Source organism: Schistocerca serialis, chromosome 4 (genome assembly GCF_023864345.2).
Source record: "Schistocerca serialis cubense isolate TAMUIC-IGC-003099 chromosome 4, iqSchSeri2.2, whole genome shotgun sequence".
NCBI classification, from domain to species: Eukaryota; Metazoa; Arthropoda; class Insecta; order Orthoptera; family Acrididae; genus Schistocerca; species Schistocerca serialis.
The window spans coordinates 363,695,006-363,718,608 of record NC_064641.1 but is presented as its reverse complement, the minus strand read 5'-3'; the positions used below and the strand labels follow the sequence as shown (position 1 = coordinate 363,718,608).

Below are 23,603 nucleotides of genomic sequence, written 5' to 3'. Positions count from 1 at the left end.
GAATATAATTGTTGTTAAGGTGTGTATGTCACTCACACTGGAATCTTAATTACGTCACTGATCAAACCGGCGTCCGGTATCGATAGGTTCAATCGACCCTCGGACATTAGTGAGTCGGTTATATCAGCCATTTTGATAATGTATTTGGTCAAAGCTGACTGGAGGAATTGAAGGCTTCATCCATCACGATATCTGTCTACGCCAACCAGCATGGATTGCACAAACATTCGTCTTGCGAGACACAACTCGTACTTTTTTCTCATGACATCCTGAAAGTTATAGATAAAGATAGATGCAATATGTCATAATTTCCGAAAAGCTCTTAACTCAGTACCACACCAGCGCTTATTGAGGGAAGTATGATCATACGGGGTATCAAATGAAATTTATGACGGTACTGGGGATTTCTTGGTTGGGAAGAGGTAGCAGAGAGCTATCGGCAAATGCAGAAATAACTTCAGCTGTGCCCTCAGGCATCAGTGGCGGGAACCCTTGCTGTCCATGTTGTATATTAATGGCCTGAAGCCGGCCGCAGTGGCCGAGTGGTTCTAGGAGCTTCAGCTCGGAACCGAGTTGCTGCTACGGTCGCAGGTTCGAATCCTGCCTCGGGCACGGATGTGTGTGATGTCTTTAAGTAGTTCTATGTCTAGTGGACTGATGGCCTCAGATGTTAAGTCCCATAGTGCTTAGAGCCATCTGAACCATTTTTGATGGCCTGAAAGAAAATTTTAACGGTCACTTCAGAATTTTTGCAGACGATGCAATCTGAAAAAAACTGCGCAAATGCCCTGCGATAGCTGATTAAGCGTCTGTTGTTCACGACCTGGATAAAATTTTAGTGAATAAGTGTAAATTTAAGGTGGCGGGGGGAAGAAAGGAAAGGAAAGTGAAGCGATTACTGACGTCAGTTGCATCGGGACTTTAAGCGGAATCAACGGCGACGAGTGAGAATGTGTACCGCACTGGGATTCGAACCCAGGATTTTCTGCTTACTCGGCAGATGCGTTAACCACTGCGCCATCCGGGACACAGCCTTAGCGTAGCTGCGCGAATTATCTCATCGCCGACTCACATTCGCACCGAGCACCACCTATACGTAGTCTCTGTCCGTTTCCTCCACGCCCGCTACTCAGAGATTACCGCAGGGTGTCGGTCGTATTTGTGCGTCCACACTGAAGACGGTGGTTCCGTTGCCCATCTAGACGATCAATTATACGATATATATGACTACTTGGTGAATGTTCTTTCTGCCATGTCCGACAGAACAGACACCACGCATTCATAGAACTGTATATTGCGACATTAATTGTCTTCCGATACTTCCATAAAAACGGATATACATTATATTGTCGGAATCTTGTCGTAACCAGAGTCGGTAGCAATAAACATGAGTATATGCGATTTAATTGTTGCTAGGACGTTCAGTCGATACCAACAAGCATTCCTATAGCAGTCCGGTCTCAGTACAACTAGTCCGTTCTGCGTGTTAAAGATTTATTACGCTTTTCTTTTACTCAGTGTCGTTGTTTTGTACGTTATTATTAACTGATATTTTAACATTCAAAGAGATACAGTCGTTTCCTTGAATCAGTAGTAACACGTGTGGTCTCATCTCGACAAAGTCATCACCATATTCCCTTCCTGAGGATACTATAGGCCTACACGCTGTACTGAGAACCTAATGCTTCATGTCTGAAGGACCTTCGCTTGGATATTCCGAGTCATCACAGGCGCTGACAGATACGTCTGAAACACACAAATAAGAGAATTTTTAGGCCACCCAACCATATACTCCATCATAAAGGAGAAATCCACCAAACTTTATGAGAAAACACAAACATCGCCCCACCACCTCATACAAAATTTAGGTCGCGAACACCCCGATTTTCAACATAAGAGCCCAAAATTAACACTCACCCGTCAATTTAGAGACATTTAGTGAAAACATACACACATACAGAACAAACATTTACATAAAAACACGCACACAGCACAATACCTCATTTTCAAAAATCCCCAAGCGCATAACTTGAAGTCAGACGGGCACAGCCCAGTGGCACTTCGGTACCCTATAACAACCTGAGCGTATCTGCTTGGATATGGCATGAAATGGAACACAGTTACCGGAAAGCTTCAATAGAAACATAAAGAAATGAGACTGTGTATCAATACTAAATATATTACTTACGAAAGTGCAAGTAACTAGTGAATTCAACGTGCCCAAACAGTGGATACGTTTCCTGCACCGACCACTTTTCTTCTGTGCAGCATTCCTGCAGTGACATCCTCTTTTATGTCAACCTCTTATCTCTGATATATGAAGACGGTATCTGTTCTTTCGGACATGTCCGAAAGAACAGATGCCATCTTCATATATAGATAAGGCTAACTGGCCCATTGACCTCCTTCTTCTGTGTTTGATGCACACGCATTGCCCAAACTCTTACGGGACTCGGTAAGATTGTCTGCCGCGAGTAATGAGTGTAATAGGTAGGGGCACTACGAATGTCGTGGTGTGGACATTAAGTTGGGAATGTGGGCCTCACGGGGAGCGTGCAAGGGATAAAATCCCTGCAGCCGCACTGTCCTCTGTGCCCTCGATGGCTTAGATGGATAGAGCGTCTGCCATGTAAGCAGCAGATCCCGGGTTCGAGTCCTGGTCGCGGCACAAATTTTCAAGTGTCCCCGTTGATGAATATCAACGCTTGTCGACAGCTTAGGGTCTTGATTTAATTATCTTCTCATTCTAAGAGAGCTGCTTAGTCACCGATGGTATTTATTCTTTCGGACATGTCCGAACAGATACCATCTACATATATAGTTAAGGCTAACCAGCCATTGACATCCTTCTTCTGTGCTTGATGCACACGCATTGCCCGAACTCTTACGGGACTCGGTAAGATTGTCTGCCTTGAGTAATGAGTGTAAAGGGTAGGGGCACTACGAATTTTGTGTGTGGACATTAAGTTGGCAATGTGGATCTCACGGGGAGCGTGCAAGGGATAAAATCCCTGCAGTCGCACTGTCCTCTGTGCCCTCGGTGGCTCAGATGGATAGAGCGTCTGCCGTGTAAGCAGGAGATCTCGGGTTCGAGTCCTGGTCGGGGCACACATTTTCAACTGTTCCCGTTGATGTACATCAACGCCTGTCGACAGCCTAGGATCTTGATTTAATTATCATTTCATTCTTATCTCTGAGTATTACTTTCGTCCAACCCAATGTTCTCAACTAATAATTGGACATATTTGTCACCGTCTTCCCCACAGTTCTATAGTTCTCCAACCTCTACAGTTCGCTCTAATACCATGTAACTTACTGCTGTCTTAACATATGTCGTATTACCCTGTGCCTCCTTCTTACAGCGCCGTCGACACATTCTTCTGTAGCATCACACCTCAAACGGTTCGATTCCCTTTTTTCTGGTTTTCCACAGCCCGTGATTCACTCTCATTCAATGCTACGCTTCATACGTACTATCGCAGTAACTGCTTCCCCAAATCATGGCCAATATTTTATCAGGAATGCCCTCTCGGCCTGTGCTAGTCTGCACGAGAGCAGATCGCTCTAATTTGCGAGACCGTGGCAATCATTTGCAACATGACAGGTATTTTCTTGAGCTTGCGCCAATACTTTGTTCGACTGTGTCAACACTGTAGCTATGTTGGAGGAAGGATTTTCGAGAATTTGCTTTACATGTTAGTTGAGAAAAAAAGTGTTTAAATGTATGTTTTTTTTTCCTGCTCTTGCATCTTATAGAGCAGGCCGTAGTGGCCGTACGGTTCTGGGCGCTACAGTCTGGAGCCGAGCGACCGCAACGGTCGCAGGTTCGAATCCTGCCTCGGGCATGGATGTGTGTGATGTACTTAGGTTAGTTAGGTTTAATTAGTTCTAAGTTCTAGGCGACTGATAACCTTAGAAGTTAAGTCGCATAGTGCTCAGAGCCATCTGAGCCATCTTATAGCACCACATATCTAGTTTCCTACCGCAGTGCTGGTTCTGCAGTGCACATTTTCATATTGACAAATTATTGGCTTTACGGTATTTTTAGCTCAGTTTATGGAGTAGTCAAGCTTCACATAATAAACATCACATAAAAATCCCGTATAACTTATTTAGCCATGGACAGGAATTTAAAATTTGTCAACATCGTAGAGTATCTTCAGCTAATTTATTTAATAATACGCTCTTAAACAACAGACATTAGCTTGAGAAAATTGGTTTAAATGGACACACTTATGCGCACTTGTGGCTCGTTGGCTCTTGTTTTATATTTTTAGATGCACAACAGTGTATATACGACCGATGGTTGTCTAGAAAATTTTATTTTATTGAGCCTCCCCTACCTTGCTCTGAAATTATTAATTGGCTCTTTCTATCCACGTTGCAGGAGGACCCACCGTTTGATGGGCAAACCGAAACAAATCACTGCGGTATGAGGTATTTTTCTTCACACACACAAAGCATTGCAATAGGTAAAAGTTACGTAACATAAATAAATACTACAACTGACAGGGCATAGAAATCTGACCCTCGAGATTTATAGTTATTCATAGGTCAATCAAATTATACAGTTACACCTGACTGATTTGATTTGAACGCTTATCGAAGTAAATACGTTGGGATGATACGAGTTTTGCGGTGAAATGTTGTTACTTGCTGCGCAGTAGGTAGTGTTTCATTCCATGCTGTGGTACCCTTATGAGCCGCCTTTTCCAATACGTCGCGTACTTACTGCCTTCTGGAGACGATCCGCGTAACCTCCGACGTCAGTATCGAAAGAAGCCGTCTTCTTAAATTCGCGGAGCTCGGGGCCCGTTCATGCCGTGCAGTACAGGTGAGCGTCGGTGGTAATCAAGTGCTCTCCCGGAAAGGAGCACTGCTTCATTTGGTCGGTTCCCCAAATTCGATTGAAGGCGGCCGTGATTGCCGGCTGGCGGCGGTGTTTGCGCTACCTGCGTGCAGCGGAGCGGTGTCCGGCCGGTCGTTGCGAGCTACGTGTAAGAATTCTGACCGGCGAAGCTGATTGGCATAATACGGCCCGGCGCCCCGCGACGGCAGCCTGCCGCCATAACCGTTGCGTAAGGCGCGGAGCCACCCGACAGCCGCCATAACGCGGCCGGATTCCTGCGGGCGCCACTTCCCCTCTGCCGTATTATGTATTTCCATATGTGCCGCACTGTCTTGTAGTCTTACACATTTTCTCTTTATTACAGCTGTGAAGAAACTCTAATTTACTGTTTTAGGGACCTTTTCTCTCGCGTCAGCTTCTTACAACCAAACCCGTGCTGTCAGATTTAATCTCTTCTGTACTGGTACTGTTATCCTCGAGACGCTGAAACGGGAAAATTGTCTAATTGATGGTGCTTTCGGCATTTAGCTGTTAATTAACTTATTTCTGGATATACTGTCAAAATAACAGCTTTTGTCACCATTATGAAGTGATTCTCAAATTAATTTATACATTTCAGCATTTGTACTTCACTGCAACTTCGTAATTATTGCTATGGAAAGCCGTACAGAAAGTACTGTTAAAGAAGAATGTCCTTTCGTTTGTTTGTTTGTAATTCGTATAAATCTACAGTTTTATTCCGATCTTGATGAAATTTTGCACACTTAACCAGCGAGGTAAAAGGAAGATACGATTTTGTAATCTGCCTTGAAACATCTATGTGTGTAATATATAAAGCGGGAAGATTGTTACCGAAAACGCGCGCGCGAGCGATACACACACACACACACACACACACACACACACACACACACACACACACACACACACGCACACACTCAGAGAGAGAGAGAGAGAGAGAGATAGAGAGAGAGAAATGAGAGAAACGTAACCAAACATGTCGGAAAGCACTTGACCGATTTACTTCAAATTTGTAATGCAGATGAAACAATGAGAAAAACTAATGAAAAATCAAAAGCCTAACAAAGAAATGTACCGTGGTAAACTGACTGAATAAATTACAGTGGCATCTTGGATATAGTGCAATCAGACGTCACTAGATCGCGGGACGAGCGAAAGCTAGAGAATTTGACAGAAATATGGTTGCAAACTCTTATTTATTGATTAAGTTCCGTTGTTACATGTGATATATATCCTATAAGATACTTTAATCCGTGTTTCACAGTTATTTTTATTATAGAAATCCACAATACCACGCAAACGCTAAGGCAGGTCGTGGATATAGTACCAAAAAAAGTCAAAAGATCGCGGGCCGATCAAAAGATCGAACAGAACCCGAGATATCCCGAACTGTGACGGAAATTGTTCGAACAGTTGGAGTCGTGCTCAACCGCTCAACCACAATCCTACTTGAAACAGTGAAAACAGCTGAAACAAGAGAAGACGAGTTCTCCAAAAACACAATGAGATACTTAGCGCAAAATGTAACAACAGCTGGCGCAACTAATCATATTTTCGTACAGATGAATACGTATTCATTCATCGCATTACAGTGACTTCCAGTGATTCATATATGTCCTTCTATTTAAAGCGATTCCAGTTTTCCATACGGCTTGCATTCGCTATGAGTATCAACAAGGCATAGGGCCAATCAGTTTGTGTGACAGGTATTAAACATCATGTGCAACACCGGGCACCGCCACTATTATTCAGTATTTGACGGTGCAAGCAGTGTCATCATACGCCACGTACATGTTGTGTCAGAGTACGATGTGAAAATGTCATGTAGGTGGATAACAATTTGACACAAGTATCAAAGATAATTGCAAAGTGCGTATATGAGCTTTACTAATAGCCTCACTATTACGACAAAAAACAACATCGTTTTCTTTCAGTAATGGCAGCAGTAGCAAATGCCAACCACATAAATAATGCAAAAATATTAAGTAGTAACTTGTAAGCTAATCACTTGAAAGCATATGCAGCTCTATTTTTGTCTGTGGACAGCATATTCCTATTATTGTCTGTATATTACAGTAAATTAACCAGTGGCTGCAGTTTTTTAAATCATGTTGAAAGTAAGCAGTACTCGTATTTCTGTAGTTGTGTTATCCACTTCGTGAATTACACTGAAGTTTTGGCTATAAGAAAAAAAATTATATGTTCGACTCGAAAATTTTTTTCGTATAACAAATTAATACATTCGAGACAACCAGAAATTTTTCAGAGAGAATCTCTTTCCTTTGGTCAAGAGTCACACAAATAACAATTATGAAACTTGATCCAGGGCTGTGGAAAACTAGAAGTTGATATTAATACTAGAAAAATGAAGCCAAATGGATCAGAATGTTTCAGTACAGTCAGAGACACTGAGAAGGGATGTACTGGCAGAAGCACTAAGCCATAGAAGGTATGAGAGGACGAATAATAATATTACGCAGGCAGTTGTTAAAACATTAATTCCAGTAAAATAACTATACAAATATTCGTATATTTGACTATTGAGATAACATGAAAGGACTCCCAGCCACTGAGGAAGTTAGGGAGGCAATAAATATCAGATAGCACGTAACTGTTCAAAATGGTTCAAATGGCTCTGAGCACTTTGGGACTTAACATCTATGGTCATCAGTCCCCTAGAACTTAGAACTACTTAAACCTAACTAACCTAAGGACGTCACACAACAACCAGTCATCACAGCACGTAACTGTAATGAGTATCATCTCGTTAAGTGACTCACTGAATGGAAAGGATTTTTAGCCATCGACTTCAATCGTTATTTACTGTCAGTCTCTTACCAATTTCAGCAGTTATGCGCGTCAGCTACCACTTCGAAATGGCAGGAGTTCAAGCCACCGAGACGTCGAAACACCAGTTTGTGGCTGGTGATCATGAAACCTACAAGCAGTCTTGCCCACAGTCAGTGTAAAAACACATTAAAAGTAGTAGCTGAACGAGAATACTGTCCATTCCGAGTCAACTGCAATAAAATAAACTATCGTATCACAGGCAGTCGTCTAAATGATAATAATTTTCGCAAATGTATGTTGAGACGTAGCTGGTACTACGACATTTTCTTTTATTACAGTAGACTCACACAGGGCAGTGTTCCACTTTTAAAGCGTATTTACACCATTTGTTTGTGTGGCTGCTTGTCGTAAGTTTTATGTCCGACCGCCATGGCTAGAGGTTGGAGAGGTTGGTGGCTTGTGCTCACGAATGTCAACTACCGCACTGAAATGGCATAATAGCCAGAATTGGCCAATAGTGGAAAACTAGCGAATTGTGAATGGGAAACCAGACAACTGTACTAAAAACAATTGTCCAAGCACTTAGCTTTCAACTGTGTCCGACCGCCATGGCTAGTGGACGGAGAGGTTGGCCGTGGCGATGCTCGAGGCGGAGACATTTGGCCGCGGCTGCGGCTGCGTTCCTGCTACGGCCGTGGGTTTCTGCAGCGGCGGTTTTGACAGAGAAAGTACCGGAGAAAGCGCGCCCAGTGGATACGCCACCGCGCAACGCGCCGCCACTGCTGCCGCTGCCGCCACTGCCCACCTGCGGACAACCTGCTTCCGCCAGACCAGCACCCACAGCAAACCTCTGTCATCCCACGGCCGCACTATTTCTGAAACAGCGACTCCGATCGCTCTACTAAACCTCCTGTCCCGTCCTCCAAACGATCAGATCACTTATAAGTACAAATTTCCACTGCATAGTTTACACTGCTGGCCATTAAGATTGCTCCAACACAGAGGAATATACACTGGTGTCCAAAATTAAAGCAACAAACCGCTACTTCCTCATCCTGTGTCTAAGTCACGAAACAATCATACTAACTGTCAACAGATGTCCGTACGATCGTGTTCTGCACGGAAGATGGCATTCCGGTCAACGGGCAACCACGCCAGCGATGACCTCACGGCACCCATCAAACGGCATAGTATTTGTCTGGTAGTCCCACATCCACTATTGCTGTTTACACAGTCACGGACGGTGCAGTATGCCGCTGAGAAGACGCCTGACACACTCTCGGCAGTGGAGAGGCGTAGGAGGAATGGAAGATGGACAGTCACAAAGTTGTTGTGGCCCCTATGGCTTAAAGAGAATCTTTATGTTGTTTATCGACTGTGGCAACAGTTTGTAGAGATCGAAACTGTATCCCAAATACCAGGGCAGGGCCGACCATTTGTCACGTCAGAAAGAGAAGACCGTTATTTGGCTGTAACAGTACAATTGTAACGCCTTTGTACTGCACGGCAACTGGCATCTAACCCCGCAGCATCTACTGGACGTGTTGCATCTAGGCAAATGGTGTACAGAAGGCTTTGACAGAGTGGCCTTTATTGTCAGAGACTTGCTGTATGTGTACCTCTGATGCATGTTCGCAGAAGAGAACGTCTAGACTGGAGTTGTCAACATGTCACCTGGAGAGTCGAATGGAGGGCCAAAATTTTTTCACAGATAAGTCCCGTATTGTTCTGGAGAATGACTCTCGACGAACTCGCATCTGGAGGAAATGTCGAACACGACTTAGTTGGCCCAAACATTGTGGAAGAGATCGACATCGAGAAGGATCCCTAATGATGTGGGCAAGAATTATGCTGACCACTCGAACGGCTCTTCATGAAACCGTACGGGTGAATAGGCAAGGTTTAACTGTTGTAAGGTATCGTGACGAGATCTTGAGACCTCATATGTGGTTGTTGCGAGGTGCTGTGGGCCCAGAGTTCGTACTAATTGACAATAATGCTCGACCTCATAGAGCACGGCTGGTTGATGTTCTCTTGGAAACAGAAGATATTGCATGCACGACGTGGCTTGCTCGCTCTTCCGATTTGAATCTCATAGAGCATCTCTGGTACGCACTACGGAGACGGATTGCAGCAAATCAGCATCCACTAACCACTCCATAAGAGACTGTGAGCAGCCCTGCAGGAAGAATGGGCGGAATTGTCTCAACATGAGATCGATGACGTCATACACAGCGTGCCCCGTCGTTGTCAGGTCTGTATTGCTGCAAAGACAGCACATTAATCAGTTGTCGAAATTTGTGTGTAAATCCGTTAAGTTGGAAAAAAAACGAAGAGCATCTTTGTCTACCGTTACGCATGCAGCAATTACATACCTTCTGTATTCATTACATTGTTTCAACTTTACTATCACCCGTTTCTACTGTTTTGTGGCAAAGTAAAAGCAACCTTGGAAAATTTCCGTTTCTTGATTTAATTTTGGACACCTGTGCAGTAAACAATATAGTACAGCCTATACAGTACAACAGGGAGAATACACGAGTAAATCTGCAAGTGATTTGGGTGTATACAGTACGCGAAATTTAGTGCAAAAGGCTGACAACTTTGCTTTTCACCCAGCAAAGCATTGAGTCGAACAGTTACGGATACGTCAGACGAACAGACGAATGATGTGGCTATGAGGAAACCCTTGAGCCCAGTTATGGCGAAATCGTTTAACGGAAAATTCAAGGAACGTGCATTGGAAACTGCCTAAGAGAAACTGAATATTTGTTTCCGGCACGTAGACGATACGTTTGCTTTGTGGAGGCACGACAGAGAGTAACTACGTCGTTTTCGCAAGCATCTCAACGGGATTAATCCGAAGATTCATTGTACTATGGAGGATGAGGAGGCAGGCGGAAAATTAAATTTTCGTGATGTGCCAGTTTTTTTTAAAAAAAATATGATACCTACACTGGTATTCGAACCACCGCCCACAACAAAAGTGAGGCATTATAGAGACGTTGGCCGACATAGCAATTAACATCTGCGAACCAGAGCTGCTTCACACGAAATTCAAACATATCACCAATGCATTGTTAAAGAAAAGTTATTTACTCGCTGAGGTAAAAAGAGCCTTAAAAGCGCCGTGCAAAAATCATAGCGATGCCCAAGCGCCTGTGAAACTGAAAGTTCTCCTGTCTTTCATTAAGGACATCACTGAATGCAGAACAAAATTCTTGAAAAAAAAAAACTGAATATCCGGTAATCTACGAACCCACCCAGAAGATACAGGATCGATTAAAAAGCCAAAGGGTGCTCGCAAACCGACGGGGAAAGAGGGAATTTATATGAGTGTATGTAGCTGCTGGGAGGTGTACGATGGTACTACAAAAAGGGCGGTCAATACAAGACTAGAAAAGCAAAGGGGCAACAGCAGAAGGGGGGAGATTAACAGCTCAGCTGTTGCGGAAGAAGCTTTGCAGCCAGGAGACCACCAGATTCATTTTGATAGGAGTCAGGCACCGACAGCCACAAGCTGACTGTACTGAGGCTAAGCGGTTCTAGGCGCTTCACTCCGGAACCGCGCGACCGCTACGGTCGCAGGTTCGAATCCTGCCTCGGGCATGGTTGTGCGTGATGTCCTTAGGTTAGTTAGGTTTAAGTAGTTATAAGTTCTAGGGGACTGATGACCTCAGAAGTCCCATAGTGCTCAGAACCATTTGAACCATTTTTTTGACTGTACTGAAAGACCACAGTGATTATAAAACACCCCAGGAATTTCAGTCGGAAGGAATAGGGCGTGAAATTGAATGACATTTTTAAATATTTTGTAATCTTTGGTCTGCTTGTGATCTTATTTTTTACATTAAATAGAAGATAAAATATTAGAGAGTTCCTGGAGAAAAATAAACTGCAGATGGAAACATATGTAAGAAACCGTCATCCACTGGAGTAACAGAGCTTCGCATCCATAGGAGACAAGGCCTTTCCACTCAGCAGCTAGCTCTGTCTTGTGCACTGGCAGGCGTGTCAATCTGTTGCAATCGCTGAACAACTAGCAACATTGCAAGATGTTCCGCCCACTGTCCGTCAGAGTACAAAGCCACGTTTGCTGCCGAATGGGTGGCCTAATGGTAGGCGCTGGCGCCTGTAACTTCGACGTTCTACGGCATCGATGTATGATGTTTCCGGACACGCGTTCCTATTCTCTATTTGTTTCTCAAGACACCTGTTACAATCCCTCGAAATTCGTAGCATTATTTCTGGGACAGCCTGTGTAAGGGCCGATTAAAAAGATCCCTTTCCGAAGGCCGTACAACCCAGAATCGGTATACCAAAATAAACTGCTGTGCCCATCGAGGCAACGTCTCCCACCGACGCACAGGGTTGAAGATACCCGTTTGGTAAAACATCGTGTCTTGCTGCGTCAGGAAGTGCATAGCTGCCTGCGGAACATTCTCGTGCAAGAGAAATCTTTGACCTTTCAAGGTCTTTTTTGAGGAACCGAAGGCTTGATAAACGCATGGGGAGAAATTCAGGACTATAGGGCGGGTATTCGAATGTCTCCCACTTGAGCTGTCGTAACTTCTGCGTTACAACATTCGCGATATGGTGACATTCGTTTTTCATGAATCAGAAGCACTCCTTTGTACACCATTCCACAAAGATGGTTTTCGACACACATGTCGCTCCATACACTTTCTTGATTCTCCGATGTATGTCTACCTGTGTTCGTCCTAAGGCAGCCAAGAAAAGAATGACAACACGTTGTTCCCGTTTGGACGCATTTGGTAATAACGTCGCCATTGTTCACGTTTCCCTTACTATAATTGGTCCATATCCACGAAGAAAACTAAAGTTGTGGCCTTCTATGGGGAACAACATCTAGTAGCTGAAATCATAAGAGAAAATAACGTATGGGAACAAGGCCATAAATTCAACTTCCTGGAACCGGGCGACCACTACGGTCGCAGTTTCGAATCCTGCCTCGGGCATGGATGTGTGTGATGTCCTTAAGTTAGTTAGGTTTAATTAGTTCTAAGTTCTAGGTGACTGATGACCTCAGAAGTTAAGTCGCATAGTGCTCAGAGCCATTCAACTACCTGGGCTTGGGGGATATTTGTTATCTTATGATGATGATAGTCCTGAAACGGAACTACGAAGATACTTACAGATGTTAGATACGATTAACAGAACGCTTCTGCATAAAACGGGAAAGAGACAGTGCTGATATTTTGTAATACGTACGTTTAGTTGTCGCCCGAGCAGTGTGAAATGGAAAGAGTTGCTCCTCGCGGCCCAAGAACCCCAAATGCGGTCTCCCGACAAATAATGTCATACGATCTCTTCATTTTTCACTGTTACGTAAACACGAAAAATAGATTTTAACAAGAAAACAACTACAGAGAGTTGAAATGGCAAAAATCGAGCTTCTGAGACGTGTGGTAGGATACAGATCATAGGATTATAAGAGGAACAATGAGATAGGAGAGGAGCGCCACGTTCTAGGAATTATATGGAGAAAAGATCCAACAGTATAGAAAGGAATGGTATGACAATTTCCTACATATGAAGCAAAGCTACAGAACCAAGGGTAGAAGAAAATAGGACGACCACGACGAAAATTTTGGTCAGCTTTAAGTTTCTTGGTTTCGGATCAGGCAAAGATGTCGAACCCGAAAATGCGCGTGATGACGAGCTTTCACTCTGCAGTGTAGTGTGCGTTGATCTGAAAGTTTTGACAGATTAAAACTGTGTACCAGACTGGCTTTGGAATCTCGGACTCAGCCTCTCACGCACAAGTGTTCTACCAAACCATCCAAACACGACTCACAATCCACTCTCATAGATATAACGCCGTAGATTTGAGACCCCTCTAGTCATACATATTTAATTCCTAGTAAAACGAAGACTGTACTAAAGGGAAGAACTGTCCCGTGACAATATTAGTGTAGAATTCCAGAAGGCAATGGCTTTGTTTCGTGCGGCGGGGATTAAAATGCATTAATCGTTGACCGTTTAATTGGCACGTCTCCAGGTGCGCGCGATAAGAGGCTCCTAATTGTTCGGTCCGGCGCGACGACGGAGGTTAACTTTCGCAAGCAGGGGATCTGCAGGCGACGAGTTGCCTTAAAAGGCAGTCGCTGGACGTTGCCCAGTACCGCACGCGAGGGTGACGGGAAATAAAAGCAACAGGCCCGCGCGAAACCGCAACTATGTTGTACCAGCGCACCTGCACACCCATCTGCTTTCTAGAAATTGCCGCCGGTGGCTCGCCGGACTTTATGGTCACTGCTTCAGTACCGTAGGCTCTCGAGCGTTACGTGACGCCCCTTAGGCATCCTCCGTTGGTTATCCAATAGATTACACTCGCTCAGGTTGCATGCAGCTGGAAGCTAAAATTTATTATCTTACCATGACAAAAGTGAAAGTTGACGAGATCTAAAGAACATACTTCAGTGAAATTTGTTTTAAAAAATTACTGTGCCACTACTTTTATAGGCTTATCATTGATAGTATGGAAACGATTCCAATATCGCCAGAATGCCGCTGGTAAACTTCCTCGGTTTCAAAAGTTTTCCATCAGCAGCAGGAAAGTGCTAATTATCTCGAGGACGGAGTATTTCACGTCAGCAGTCTCATGTAATTGATTCCTATTCAGTCTGTTTCTTAAACAAAACTTATCCCACTGTGTGAACCACGCAAAGAAAGAGATACAGAAATTAGGTAATGTACCGTTTTACATGGATCTTTGGTTTTCATATGTCTTACGGCAAATTGTGCACAAATCGTTTCCGCCGTTGTGCTTTCGACATACCTCATTCTTGCTGAACACAGAGGCAGCACATTAGGTACAAAATTAAATTTATTAAATAATTACTGTCACCTTTGGAAGTGAGCTTCAATTTGTGTGTACACGATCGTAAATGTGTGCCAGAAATCATTGAAAACATCACCTGTCTTTTTTCCGGGTAATAGATTTTCTCTTTCTCTCTCTATTTCTAGCTCTATCCTTCTCCCCCGGGTTTATCTCATCGTAGGGAATTCGTTGTTTTCATGAATTTGCAAATTTATTTTATTTGAACTTCGTGTCTGGATGCATTTCCTGTCGTTAGTTAACCAAAAGTAGACAAGTCATGCACTCCGAGCATTTGCCTTAACAAGCTAAAAAACCTACGTAGAAGTTTCACGCAAGATGGCCAGTGCACCAGATCAACGGTGGTTAACCCATCGCTTGCATTCGATCCGTGTCTGCTGCACCTCCTGCCTCGCATACTACTGCTCCGCGGGTTAAGATATATGAACAGATAAACAGACAAACGTCTCACTAGCCGCAACACGTGGAAGTGTCTCATCTCCTGTCAAGTCAATCGAGGCAACGCGTCGGAAAAATAATCCCTGCACAAATCCTCGGAGCTCCTCTTGCACGGCGTTCTGCAGCAACTCGACGTGGCATGGACTCAACAAATCCCCTGCAGAAACACTGAGCCATGCGTTTCTATGGCCGTCCAAAATTGCGAAAGTGTTGCCGGTGCAGGATTTTTGTGCACGAATTGACTTCTCGATTATGTCCCATGAATGTCGATTGGTGGTCATATGATTTGCTCGAACTGTCCAGAATATTTTTCAAACCAATAGTAAACAACCGTGGCCCGGTAACATGGGACATTGTCATCCATAAAAATTCCATCGTTGTTTGGTAACATGAAGTAAATCGATGGCTGCAGATTGTCTCCAAGTAGCAGAAAATAACAATTACCAGTCAATGATCGATTCTTCTGGGCCGGCTGGAGTGGCCGAGCGGTTCTAGGTGCTACATTCTGGAGCTGCGCGACCGCTACGATCGCAGGTTCGAATCCTGCCTCGGGCATGGATGTGTGTGATGTCCTTAGGTTAGTTACGTTTAAGAAGTTTTAAGTTCTAGGGGACTGATGACCTCAGAAGTTAAGTACCACAGTGCTCAGAGCCATTTCTTGATTCTTCTGGACAAGAGAACCCAGTCCATTTCATGTAAACACAGCCTACGCCATTACGAAGCCATCACCAGCTTACACAGTGCATTGTTGACAACTTTTGTGCATGGCTTCGTGGAGCTTCTGCCACACTCGAACCCTGCCGTCAGCTATTACCAACTGACATCGGGGCTCTTCTGTCCAGACCACGTTTTTCCAGTCGTCTAGGGTCCAACCGACATGGTCACGAGCCTAGGAGAGCCGCTGCAGGCGCTGTCCTGCTGTTAGCAAAGGCGCTAGTATCGGTCGTCTTCTGCCATAGCCCATTGAAATCAAATTTCGCTACACTGTCCTTACAGATGGGTTCGTCGTACGTTCCACGTTGATTTCTGCGTCTATCTCACGCAGTTAGCACTGACAACTCTACACGCAAATGCCACTGCTTTCGGTTGTTAAGTGAAGGCCGTCGACCATTTCGTTGTCCGTGGTCAGAGGTGATGCCTGAAATTTGGTATTCTCGTCACACTCTCGACACTGTTTATATGGATATACAGAATTCCATAACGATTTCCGAAATGGAATGTTCCATGAGTCACTTCTGACTATAATTCCGCGTTCGAAGTCTGTCGATTCCCGTCGTTCGCCCATATTCACGTCGGAAACATGAACCAACTGAGTACGGGTGACAGCTCCCCAGTACACTGCTCTTTTATACCTTGTGTACGCTATAATACCGCCACCTGTATGTGTGCACATCGCTATCTCCTGACTTTTGTTACCTCAGTGTAATCATATAACAAGCCAATTTTCCATTATGAAATCATGTATCTGACTTAGCCTGTTGTGGAAAAGGACTTTTCGTGTAATGAATTACTAAAAGACGTTTTCTCTTCTCATTCAATGGTTCGGATCTACAATGAACTGGATTGCGAATTGCGAAGGTTTTTTTTTCGGCTCTGGCATTCAAATTATTTTCAAAGAATTGTAAGCAATACTGAGTGTAAACCTCGAAGTGTAAGGTGCTTCACAGCGGCACATTTACACAAACCGTTTGCAGTGCAAAGAAATCCGTGACGTTTTGTAAGGCATGTACGATATTATGTAACCTGTTTGTCCGGCTCTGCTCCCAAATGGATGGGTTCAGAGGTTGTGACGTGCAACAACCACTTTTCGGTAGGTACACGGGCGAGTGCGGTGACCACTCGGCAGACAAACGATGCAGGTTGCGCTGCACTCACTGTTATCTGTTCCCCTTATCGGCAATAAATCTTTAGTACAGTGTAATATCCAAAGCATGAGTGAATATGGCGTCAAACCATGTAACACTAGCTTGCATAAATCAATTTCTTGCCCTGTATTCGGCATTTCCTCGACTGAACAACTTCTGCAGGAGGGCAGCTTGACTTTCATAGTTTCCTCTCTGTCATTCGTAAACACAGAGGGCAGCTTAACTTTCATGGTTTCCTCTCTGTCATTCGTAAACACAGTTATGACGTCCGTAAAAAGCAATCACTGTCCGAAACCTGTAACATACCAAGAGGAACCGTTATTCCAATCAAACGAATGATAACAGGACTTCGTCATTTCACCGCCCAACTAAATCTGAACTAATGAAAATTAGTTTTAGAGTAACAGGTGAGTCCTTCGCAACCTGCAGGAATGTCCCAGTTACAACAATTACCAGTTTTTTTCCCACATGCAGATGAAATGTAAAGAAAAATATTCTGCTATTTTCCAAAGCTTTCGACTTAGTTTATCGCACTTATAATTTCAACACTTCTTTCCTATATGTGGTCGAACAATTGAGACCGTTTGGCAATGGTACCTGATGACGGAAACGAAACGAAGTAGTTGACTGTAACTGACATCTTGATTTACAAAAAGCACAGATTACTTAATCGCTATCTATCAGAGTAATGCTACTTATCAATGACTATCGCTGGTGTTTCTGCAGGACATTAATTCGGCAGCTTGTGTGTCCCTCGTGTTAGACGTGAGACTGTGCAGCGTCGATGATTGTAAAGAGTGTGTAGAGAGTCTATTATCGTTTTCATGTTGTCATTGTTGTTGTTGTTGTTGTTGTTGGTGGTGGTGGTGGTGGTGGTGGTGGTGGTGAGGAGCGTGAAACGCGTGCGGACAAGATGAGAAACCGTAGTTTACCGTGTCTCCTTTTGAGACTCACGTGAAAGTTTGTTTCTCTATCGAAATTCGAAACAGCTACCCCCTACTCGAATGCCTTGACGCAAACGTACTTGAAGCCCAGGAAAGACTACCATTACATAATAGGCAAGATATAAATCCACGTTCGCCTCGAAATTAATGTGCCAGATCGTCGATAAATTTCTCGCCGTCGACAACCTGAGTACAGAAGGAGTCACAAACAACTTTCCCTTCAGTTTACGTGATGAGAGGCAGTTCGGTACTCTACCCGTCGTACACTAGACTGCCGACCAGTTCGTTTCTCATCATGAAGCATTAAGAGAAGTCTTCAGTTTTGCTTTTCATCTTATGAACTGCCTATATGCGCCAATCGATTTTCGTGACAGTTTCTAGGATTTCCTCACTTTCGGTCTTTCTTATACTTTCATTTTTAGTCTGTTTCTTTTCTCTAGGGATCAATGCGAAAGAAGAGCTGAGGAAATTAGAAGTAAGCATTTCAGTTTTAAAGAGACGCGTGATTATGTCGTCAAGTTCGTATTTAAAATACATTGTTTTACATATTATTTCAAATCACTGGCAGAAATTAGATTTTCTAGTTCGCTACTCACGAGCAGCTATCGTTACTGAGAAACCCGTTTTCTTCCTTCTAGGACGCAGATAAATTTCGTATTCCTGTTGCAGAAATAACACCTGGGGATTGGTAATTAGTCTTGCAATGAAGTTACCAGCGTTGTTAATTCAGTTGAGCTCCTGTGTGGCTGGAGAAACCGGTGATTGGATTCCGGAAGTGTAGAGTAGATTCGTGGTCGCTTGTTAGATGCTTAAACTGAGTGCGGCACGTGACCATTACACGTACGGGTTTTTTGCGTGTTAATGTATTCACTGCATATAAATATGCAGGCTCGGCCCCTTGCGGAGCGAGTCGGCGACCAGCAGCGAATGTGCGCGGAAACCGTTGTTGTCTTGGCCGTCGCGCTTTCTCAAGCGCTGGACTGCTTCCAGTTGTTGCGAGGTAAAAGGAGTCCCGCAGTGCGAAACACGGCACTTTTGTCACGATCCAGTAATTCTCACTGTGGGCGTTGCGAAACCATACTGGAAAATCTGGAAATCTCTCACACAAAGAGAGTTAATCAAACACCGTAAAGCACGGTGACAGCGAACTACACCGGTAGGCTGTACCTCTCTTGTCGTGGTTAAGTGCCGTATTTTGATATTTTGGACAGGAGTGCTAATAAAAACCATATTTTTAGCTAAGAGGAGCATAGGTAGACCGTCTCCTTTAGAAACTGTAGAGGATTAAAATACATTTCTTTATAGTAGCTTACAAGGGACAGATGAAAAGTTTTTAGCCCAGTAGGAATAAACTGTCATGAAACAATTATTTTTCGATGTAATCCTCATTTAGGTCAATGCACGTTGCCCAGCGTTCCTCCAGTGAATAGATTCCACCCATGAAGGAAGTGTCGGACGGTTTCCGCCAACATGCAATGATTGGAGTTCTTGCACTGACTAGCCCGACGGCGTGTTATGTACCACCAAATACTATAATTTCATACTCATGAAGATGGGATTTTAAAATTTTGAAACCGGCCGTAGTTTAAATAAATGTTAGTACAACTGAAGTGGATCTCTCTAAATTAATTATCAAGAATATACCACGTTAGCTAAACAGTCATTTTAAGCTGCGATGAGCTCATCAGACCCGACTATCTACAGTAGCTTCTTTAGATGTGGAAATAGGTGGAAATCAGAGGCTTTCCAATCTAATGAAAGGGTTTACGAACCGAAAATTTGTACTTAAAATCTCTGTTTCCCGATTACAAAAACACCTTGGAAGGATGGTGTATTTCTCTGAAGATATATGAAATAAAAAACGGATACAGAAGGCTATTTCAGAAAAATCTACGTGATTTTTCCGTGCGGTAGTTGCAACTTTGTAGTAGTACTGCTGCTCTAGAGTCCAAGTAACAATTCAAACCTCTGTCACACGCTAGAAAAAATTAAACAATGAAGGCGAAGATAGTTACCTACAGTGAAAAGGTGAAGACTGATGGCTTTTACGATTACAAGGATGTAATCCTGATACATTACACATGATAAGGCAGAAACATATCCATTCTCTATTGTAATTCACTACTGGATCGACTGACATATGCTTTGATTGAAAAAATTACCAGAACTACTTAGAAGAAAGTGCCTTTTTTCCAAGACAGAGCTCCACCTAAGTCAACAGCATTAGCATAAGAACCAAATCGTTTCGAATGTGAAATGGTTTATAATCCACGTTATTGGATTGCTTTAATCTTAAATAGTTTATCCTTATTTCCACATTTTTATTTACCAATTTCAAAAGTGGGATGAAAATACTAAGCTGAATGGTCAGAGATGAATGTCAAACTCACCTGTGGCCAATGGGCTGTGAGGGGTTCCTATAGATTGTCCAGTACACTCTTGGATTTGTGAGTGGTATGTTACATCTCTGCTATTTGATAAACACTTGGCGGCATATAGTTTAAAGTCCTGTCCCATCACATTTCAACAATACAAGGTGATTCAGCTGCCCCTACCGATGGCGTTTTACGCAACCCGCACTACATCTCTATCAGGAATGGTACGCATACAGGCAAGAGGCCTGTAATCGGTGTAAGTTCCTCTCAGAGCTTTGGGCGACTGTTAACAAACGGAATCGTACAATAAAAAGTACAAGTGAGGATTTACCGTGAGTTACTCGGTATTTTTGGGTCAAGATATACTTTACTCCAGCCATAATTATCCAAGTGTTTCCAGTCTTGTTTGTGTAATTAGCGGTATAATCATACAGGTTTCGGATGTCACTGTAAGTTTTTTCTGTTGGTAGTTCTTAATCCTTCGTAAATGGTTCCGAAACGTTGTTTTATAATGTGTGTTTCACAATCTGAAATAACGAAATCAACAGGAGATATCAAAATAGGAAGCAAGGAAATAATAATTTTCTGGTATATAACGTCGCATTAAAATGCTAAAATAGTTTCATAAACAAAATTAGAGGAGTAGATCTAAGATGTCTCCGTATACTTTACCATTTATTCTGCAACATTTTCACAATATTCTTCACGTCTCCAGAGTGAACTGGTCAAAAACATAATCCTGTTATGTGGGCTGCATAAAACGAATCGGTAGGGGCAACTGAATAGCCCTATATGTGACTAGACGAATGTTTCGGCTGTAAACGAAATATGTCCATTTGACTGCTTACACTAAGCTTGCTTAAAAATTGCTTCACAGACTAAACTATGCAGCTAGAGAACCAAAAGTAAATGGATATTTCAATAGCCTGTTGCTAACAACAGCAAGTGCGGCAGATTTTTGTCATTCAGAAAATTTTTTTTGGCTGTACGCCTCATTGCAGTTTAATATCAACAGTTTCTGTAGCACTTTATTACCGATTAAAAAAAACTGTGTAAAGACAATTCGGAAGTAAGAAAAAAATTATTCTGTAGCTTTTACAAGGCACAGAACAAAAATAGTGGGTTCTCATTAGTGCTAATCAGACTCTCACACACACGTACTGCAATTCACATGCGCGTTCAAAGTTACTTGCCGATTGATGGCACATATGGAAGAGTGCAAAAATGTATGAAACCCCGAATTCATCCTTGTGCTAGAAGAGTTTCACAAAGTTTTAAGCAGGAAGACCATGGGTCAATTGACAGTTAGATAACTGGAAACTTGCAGTATGTTCCTTCATCAAGGAAGAAATGGATATAAACACATCCGACATGAGAATGATCCATGAAAACGCGAAGTCGGTTCCCTGCAAAGAATATTATTGCGATTTACTTGAAATGTGTAAGAGTACTATGTCAAAACAAGGCGGAAAGGAAAAATCACGTGTTGCAGCTGATATTGAGCCACCCAGCAGAAACAGTAAGCAGAAAAAATTGGTTGATCTGAATCACCTTTTAAGTATGGATAACTGATGGACATTATGTTACTTCGTCAACAACTCTTGGTCTTGGGGTTAACCTTGCTGACTCTCGATCACGGATCCTCAGGTTCGATTCCCGGCACGGCCGGGGATTTTCTCTGCACAGGAATGTGTGTGTGAGCGTGTGTGTGCGTGCGTGTGTGTGTGTGTGTGTGTGTGTGTGTGTGTGTGTGTGCGTGTGTGCGCGTATGCGTGGTTCTTAACTTCATTTGAACATCATCAAAGGGTCAGTTTCTGCAATCGCGTCAAATAAAAAGATTTGTGTCAGGAGGCAGAACATTCCGGAAACGGTCTCCTGACCAAAGACTTCATCCGAACATTTCATTGCGCTATGTCACTTTTTGTTTACAAGCTGTTTTGTTTTCAGCCTAAGTGTATGCTGTTCCCCGGAAGTAACGATTAATTTACTCTACGTATTTTCCCACATATTTTCGACATTTTCAACCCAGCAAAAATATTCTGTTTAATGGAGTGTTTTCGGACATACAGCCGAGTTCTTGATTTCATTTGACGCTCAATATTTCGACAACCGATACAGCGGCGAATTGTGCTGCTACGTGCGCTCACTGTCTGCATTTCAACCAGATTGTCAGTAGCATAGTTCAACTCTTGGCACCCTCTACACACTTTGACTCTCATTTCTTTTTCAGAGTCTGGGCTGGTATTCCGTAAAACGCACATTCTCTCAGCGTTCTGGTAGATAAAATGGTTGGAGAGATCTTAACTCAATGCGTACTGGACTCCAAGCCTAAACGGAAACTTCCGTTCCGGTTTAGTAGTTTCTCCGACACCCTAATTCCAAAGGATCGTTTATTAATACTATCCAGTATCGTGGCGTCTTGGCCACGACAATGATGTCATAGTAATGCATTTCAACGTTTTATTCGAGGCAGCACTCGGAAACAGTGATCTGAAGTAAGGATACCGAGAAAATAGGATAAAGCACGATAGATGTTTCAACTTAAACAAGGCTTGAAGTCAGAACCCAACGTATTACTAATTCGCCTGCCTTCTCATTCATCGGAAGTGGAAAATACTGACAGAATTTTCATTTTACGGAATATTAGTGCAGGGCCTGAAAAACAAATGAAAATCAAAGAGCGTAACGGGCGCCAGGAGTCCAACTCGGCTACAAACAACGGCGCGTCACCAACATTCCAGTCTGATTGGAGCGCGGGTTGCGATTACGAGTAATCACACAGATCGCAGCTTGTGAAGACGACGGTTGTGTCGATCGTCCCAATATCCATATATATTATAAAAATCGATGTATGTATGTTCCACATCTCTTCCTAAACCACTAGACCTATTTCAAACAAACTTGCTACGCATATCCTTTACTGCCAGGCAACAATGGCTGTCTGGATAAACCTATCTAGTATCATATTTCAGGCGACACGACGTCATGAACAGTGAGATTAGTGAAAAACTTCCGCTTCATATACGACAGTTTAGTACTTCTTTGCTACTCAGCTACTCACTCTACTCGGTACACTTTTTTTTAGACATTATCAGCACATGCCACTGAATGCACATACACAAATACGCCATTGCACAACACGTAGTTCATGAGATATAAAGTCAAAAATATAGAGATACGTGATAAAATAGCGCATCATGCATGAAGTTTCTTTGCTACTAAGCCACTCCTACAGTCCAGTCAACTCAAGGAAAGACGTGACACCTGGGAACGATTTTGACAGCTTTCAACTGCGAATCGCAACCACCTTTAGGCGGACACAATAGCCATCTATAGAGATATGAAGAGGCGTTGCCATAGGGACATTAACAAAATCGCGCTGTAGACGCGAAGCAGCTATACTTATACATTTGTACTTGTGCATATTCCTTTGTAAGACTGTTTCATAATGTCAAAGGA

The 23,603-nt window shown here is 43.2% G+C and overlaps 1 protein-coding gene across 1 annotated transcript in view; it reads left to right on the top strand.

The window, feature by feature from the left end:
• The window catches only part of LOC126474164 (dual oxidase maturation factor 2-like), a 723,454-nt gene that overhangs the window by 644,827 nt on the left and 55,024 nt on the right, over nt 1-23,603 (top strand). The gene's annotated exons all lie outside the window — the stretch shown is intronic.